Genomic DNA, 5,777 nt, shown 5'->3' with positions numbered 1-5,777 from the left:
ATCCAAGAGGACAGACCTTGAATGTCCATGTTTACACCAGTGTCCTGAACCACCCAGAGGTAAAGGGGAAAATAGAGACAAAACACACTGCAAAGAAAAAAAAATGGTCTCAGAACTTCTCTTATCCCTCTATTGAGATGCATTAGTACTTTGGGCCACCTGTACTGTTATGACCTGGTGGTCAGGACAATAATGGACCTGGTGGTTAAGAGCACACGGAATGACCTGATAGTTACTGATAATAAGGACGAGCTCTGGGACGTGGGAACTCTGCTGACCGCAATCCCTAAACCTATCAAACACACTAGAAATAGCCGTGGATTGCGCCTAACGCTCCCTATGCAACTCGGCACAGCCTAAGAAACTAGCTAGACCTGAAGATAGATATAATGACTGTGAGTAAAGATGAAAATACAAACACAGAGATGAAATAGATTTAGCAAAGTGAGGCCCGACTTACTGAACAGGCCGAGGATAGGAAAGGTTACTTTGCGGTCAGCACAAAAACCTACAAAAAGACCACGCAGAGGGCGCAAAAAGACCCTCCGCACCGTGAGGTCCCTCTGCGTCCCAGAGCTTCCAGCAAGCAAGACAACAAATTAAAGAGCAAGCTGGACAGAAAAATAGAAAACCAAAGAAATACAAGCTGGAACTTAGCTTCTGATGGGAAGACAGGTCACAAGAACGATCCAGGAGTGAACTAGACCAATACTGGAACATTGACAGGTGGCATAGAGCAAAGATCTAAGTGGAGTTAAATAGAGCAGCAGCTAACGAATTAACCTAGTCACCTGTGAATCTCAGAAACACCCACCAGAGGAAGTCCATGGACAGAACCAGCCAAAGTACCATTCATGACCACAGGAGGGAGCCTGACAACAGAATTCACAACAGAGCACCATCAGCAGCTCGCCTATAAGTGGGACAAAAAGGACAAGGAATACCAGGCTGGGCGCAAAGCCTTTGCTGAAAGGGATCTATGCGCTAAGGCTCAGGCCCGCAAGGACAAACAAATATACCAGGCCCCGCTAAGGGCAGGGCACTGTAGTTGCCTGTAAACTGAAAAGAGGCTGGGGTTTTCTTTAGGAGCCAGGCTTGTATGCGGAGGTGTTCGTTAACAGGAGAGACGTGGAGTCTCACCGCAGAGAAGGACACTCGGACAGGGACCTGTATCCTGGCGAGACAGTGACTTACACCAGGCATTTTGGTGACAAAGGGTGGTACGCCTTAAATGTCAGGAAACTCAGAGACACTGTTCCAAAAGTAAGGAAATCAGACCAAAAACATCAACAGTGCCACCTAATGCCAAAGTAGCCACCACTACTACTACTCCTAATGTGACACCAGCCTCTAGAGCCATGACTAAAACAACAGTGTGCACAATAACCACCACTGAAACAGCCGTGGCAACCTCACCAATTATTACACGTACCCAGGCAATGCAAACCCTTATTGCATGATTTGACTGTACATGAGGATCAAACATATGATGTTTACTTGGCAGCAGGCGTAACCTTAACCCAGGATCTTCCCAGACCAGGAAGTAGCCAGTGCCAGGTGCTACCTTGGAAAAGAAATTGAAACTGCACCAATTTGAATATGACTGTTGAAAGTTAAATTAACCCTGTTGGATTATATCTTTGTTATTTAAGTTGGAACATTCCCCTTAACCTGGCCAAGTTACCTTCAGTTATTTGTTTCAAAATAATAACATGGACAGTGAATGATTCAAAAACTTTCTTGTAAATAGTTTGCACCTCTTTAGGTGCTTCCTACGGATTTTACAAAGAAGCTTTAAAGGAACTGTTTCTAATGTTCTAATGTTGTCTTAAGAATTGATTCGTTTACAGAGACCTGAAGAAAAAAACGTTTAGCGTGGCAGACTTCGGGGTCTGGATACACGCCTTGTAGCCCGCCCAATCCTATTGTGGGGGTTCATGACGGGTCCCTCGCATCGTTGCTGCTTTATAAAGTTATTAATTGACTTGAGTATTAATTGCAATACCTCCGTACTGAAAGACTTGAAAAACGTTTGCACCCTTAAAGGGAATGTTGATTTGTTGCACTCCACTAAAGTGAAGTTTGATAGTGTTTTATGTTATGATACGGTAGTCTAGGAGCAACATGGAACGAGCTCTGAAGGAAGTGGTAACTGTACTGACCGCAGTCCCTAAGCTCAACACAACACTAGAAGTAGCCGTGGAATGCTCCTAACTCTCCCTAGGCATCTCGTCACAGCCTAAGAGCTAACTACCCCTAAATAAAGAAGCAGGAAAGCTATCTTGCCTCAGAGAAAAGGATAGATTAGCCCCCCACAAATAATGACTGTGAGTGGAGAGGGAAAAGACATACATAGAATGAAACCAGGATGAGCACAGGAGGCCAGTCTAGCTAAATAGATAGGAAAGGATGGAATACTGTGCGGTCAGTATAAAACACTACAAAAATCCACGCAGAGTTTACAAAAAATCTCCACACCTGACTAAAGGTGTGGAGGGCAAATCTGCCTCCCAGAGCTTCCAGCAAGACAGAATTAATTCACACTGATAAGCTGGACAAACATAGAAAGCACAGAATGGATAAGTCCACAATCTATGGACAGAAAAGAGCAAGCAAAAACTTAGCTTAGCTGAACTGGTCAGGATAACAGGGAACTCCAAAGAGATGTGAATTCAACCAGGAACCATTTACAAGTGGCACTGGCTGAAGAAAGAGCCAGGCCTAAATAGCCGAGCAGAAGAGACGATAAGTGGAGGCAGCTGATGACAGCTAACTCCAAGGAGCAGCCATACCACTAGAAACCACAAGAGGGAGCCCAAGAGCAGAACTCACAAAAGTGCCACTTACAACCACCGGTGGGAGCCCAAGAGCGGAATTCACAACAGTACCCCCCTTCCTTGAGGAGGGGTCACCGAACCCTCACCAGAGCCCCCAGGCCGATCAGGATGAGCCAAGTGAAAAGCACAAACCAAATCGGTGGCATGGACATCGGAGGCAACAACCCAAGAATTATCCTCCTGGCCATAACCCTTCCACATGACAAGATACTGAAGCCTCCGCCTCAAAAAACGAGAATCCAAAATCTTCTCAACCTCATATTCCAACTCTCCCTCAACCAACACCGGGGCAGGAGGGTCAACCGAGGGAACAACGGGCACCACATATCTCCGCAACAAAGATCTATGGAAAACATTATGAATGGCAAAAGAGGCTGGAAAAGCCAAACGAAAAGACACCGGATTGATAATTTCAAAAATTTTATAAGGACCAATAAACCGAGGCTTAAACTTAAGAGAAGAAACCTTCATAGGAACATGACGAGAACACAACCAAACCAAATCCCCCACACGAAGCCGGGGACCAACACACCGACGGCGGTTAGCAAAATGTTGAGCCCTTTCCTGAGACAACGTCAAATTGTCCACCACATGAGTCCAATTCTGCTGCAGCCTGTCCACCACAGAATCAACACCAGGACAATCAGAAGGCTCAACCTGCCCAGAAGCAAAACGAGGATGAAAACCAAAATTACAAAAGAAAGGTGAAACCAAAGTAGCCGAACTAGCCCGATTATTAAGGGCAAACTCGGCCAACGGCAAGAAAGACACCCAATCATCCTGATCAGCAGACACAAAGCATCTCAAATAGGTCTCCAAGGTCTGATTAGTTCGCTCAGTTTGGCCATTAGTCTGAGGATGAAGCGCCGAAGAAAAAGACAAATCAATGCCCATCCTAGCACAAAAGGCCCGCCAAAATCTAGAGACAAACTGAGAACCTCTGTCAGACACAATATTCTCCGGAATGCCATGCAAACGAACCACATGCTGAAAAAATAATGGAACCAGATCTGAGGAGGAAGGCAACTTAGGCAAAGGTACCAGATGGACCATTTTAGAGAACCGGTCACAAACAACCCAGATAACAGACATCTTCTGGGAAACAGGAAGATCCGAAATAAAATCAATTGAAATATGCGTCCAGGGCCTCTCAGGGACCGGCAAAGGCAAAAGCAACCCACTAGCGCGGGAACAGCAAGGCTTGGCCCGGGCGCAAGTCCCACAGGACTGCACAAAAGTACGCCCATCGCGCGACAAGGAAGGCCAACAAAAGGACCTAGCAACCAAATCTCTGGTACCAAAAATCCCAGGATGACCAGCCAACACTGAACAGTGAACCTCAGAAATTACCTTACCTGTCCATCTATCAGGAACAAACAGCTTCCCCACTGGACAGCGGTCAGGCCTATCAGCCTGAAATTCCTGAAGCACCCGCCGCAAATCAGGGGAGATAGCGGAAAGAATCACCCCCTCCTGAAGAATGCCAACCGGCTCAAGGACTCCAGGAGAATCAGGCGAAAAACTCCTAGAGAGGGCATCAGCCTTAACATTCTTAGATCCCGGAAGATACAAGACTACAAAATCAAAACGGGAGAAAAACAGGGACCATCGAGCCTGTCTAGGATTCAGCCGCTTGGCGGACTCGAGGTAAATCAGATTCTTATGATCAGTCAGGACCACAACACGGTGTTTAGCTCCCTCAAGCCAATGTCGCCACTCCTCAAATGCCCACTTCAAAGCCAACAACTCCCGATTGCCGACATCATAATTGCGTTCTGCAGGCGAAAACTTTCTGGAAAAAAAAGCACACGGTTTCATCAAAGAGCCATCAGACTCCCTCTGAGACAAAACGGCCCCTGCCCCAATCTCAGAAGCGTCGACCTCAACCTGAAAAGGAAGAGAAACATCCGGCTGACGCAACACAGGGGCAGAAGTAAATCGGCGTTTAAGCTCCTGAAAGGCCTCAACAGCCTCAGAGGACCAATTCGTCACATCAGCGCCTTTCTTCGTCAAATCAGTAAGGGGCTTAACCACACTGGAAAAGTTGGCAATGAAACGGCGATAGAAATTAGCAAAGCCCAAACATTTTTGAAGACCCTTCACAGATGTGGGTTGGATCCAGTCATGAATAGCTTGGACCTTAACAGGATCCATTTCTATAGACGAGGGAGAAAAAATAAAACCCAAAAAAGAGACCTTCTGAACTCCGAATAGGCACTTAGACCCCTTCACAAATAAAGCATTATCACGAAGGATCTGGAACACCATCCTGACCTGCTTCACATGAGACTCCCAATCAGCGGAAAAAATCAAAATATCATCCAAATATACGACCATGAATTTATCAAGATAATTGCGGAAAATATCATGCATGAAAGACTGGAACACAGATGGAGCATTAGAGAGTCCAAATGGCATCACAAGGTACTCAAAATGGCCTTCGGGCGTATTAAATGCAGTTTTCCATTCATCACCCTGTTTAATACAAACAAGATTATATGCCCCTCGGAGGTCAATCTTAGTAAACCAACTAGCCCCCTTAATCTGAGCAAACAAATCAGTAAGCAAAGGCAAGGGGTATTGGAATTTGACCGTGATCTTATTAAGAAGACTATAATCAATACAGGTTCTCAAGGAGCCATCCTTCTTAGCAATAAAAAAGAAACCCGCTCCCAATGGTGACGAAGAGGGCCGAATATACCCCTTCTCCAAAGACTCCTTAACATAACTCCGCATGACGGCATGCTCTGGCACAGACAGATTGAAAAGTCGGCCCTTAGGGAACTTGCAACCAGGAATCAAGTTAATAGCACAATCACAGTCCCTGTGCGGAGGAAGGGAACTGGACTTGGGATCATCAAATACATCCTGGAAATCCGACAAACTCAGGGACCTCAGAAGAGGGGGAAGAGGAAATTGACATCAAATGAACGTCACTAT

The sequence above is a fragment of the Ranitomeya imitator genome, chromosome 1 (assembly GCF_032444005.1).
Source record: "Ranitomeya imitator isolate aRanImi1 chromosome 1, aRanImi1.pri, whole genome shotgun sequence".
NCBI lineage: Eukaryota > Metazoa > Chordata > Amphibia > Anura > Dendrobatidae > Ranitomeya > Ranitomeya imitator.
The sequence above is the reverse complement of the archived record's forward strand: the minus strand, read 5'-3'. Positions refer to the sequence as shown.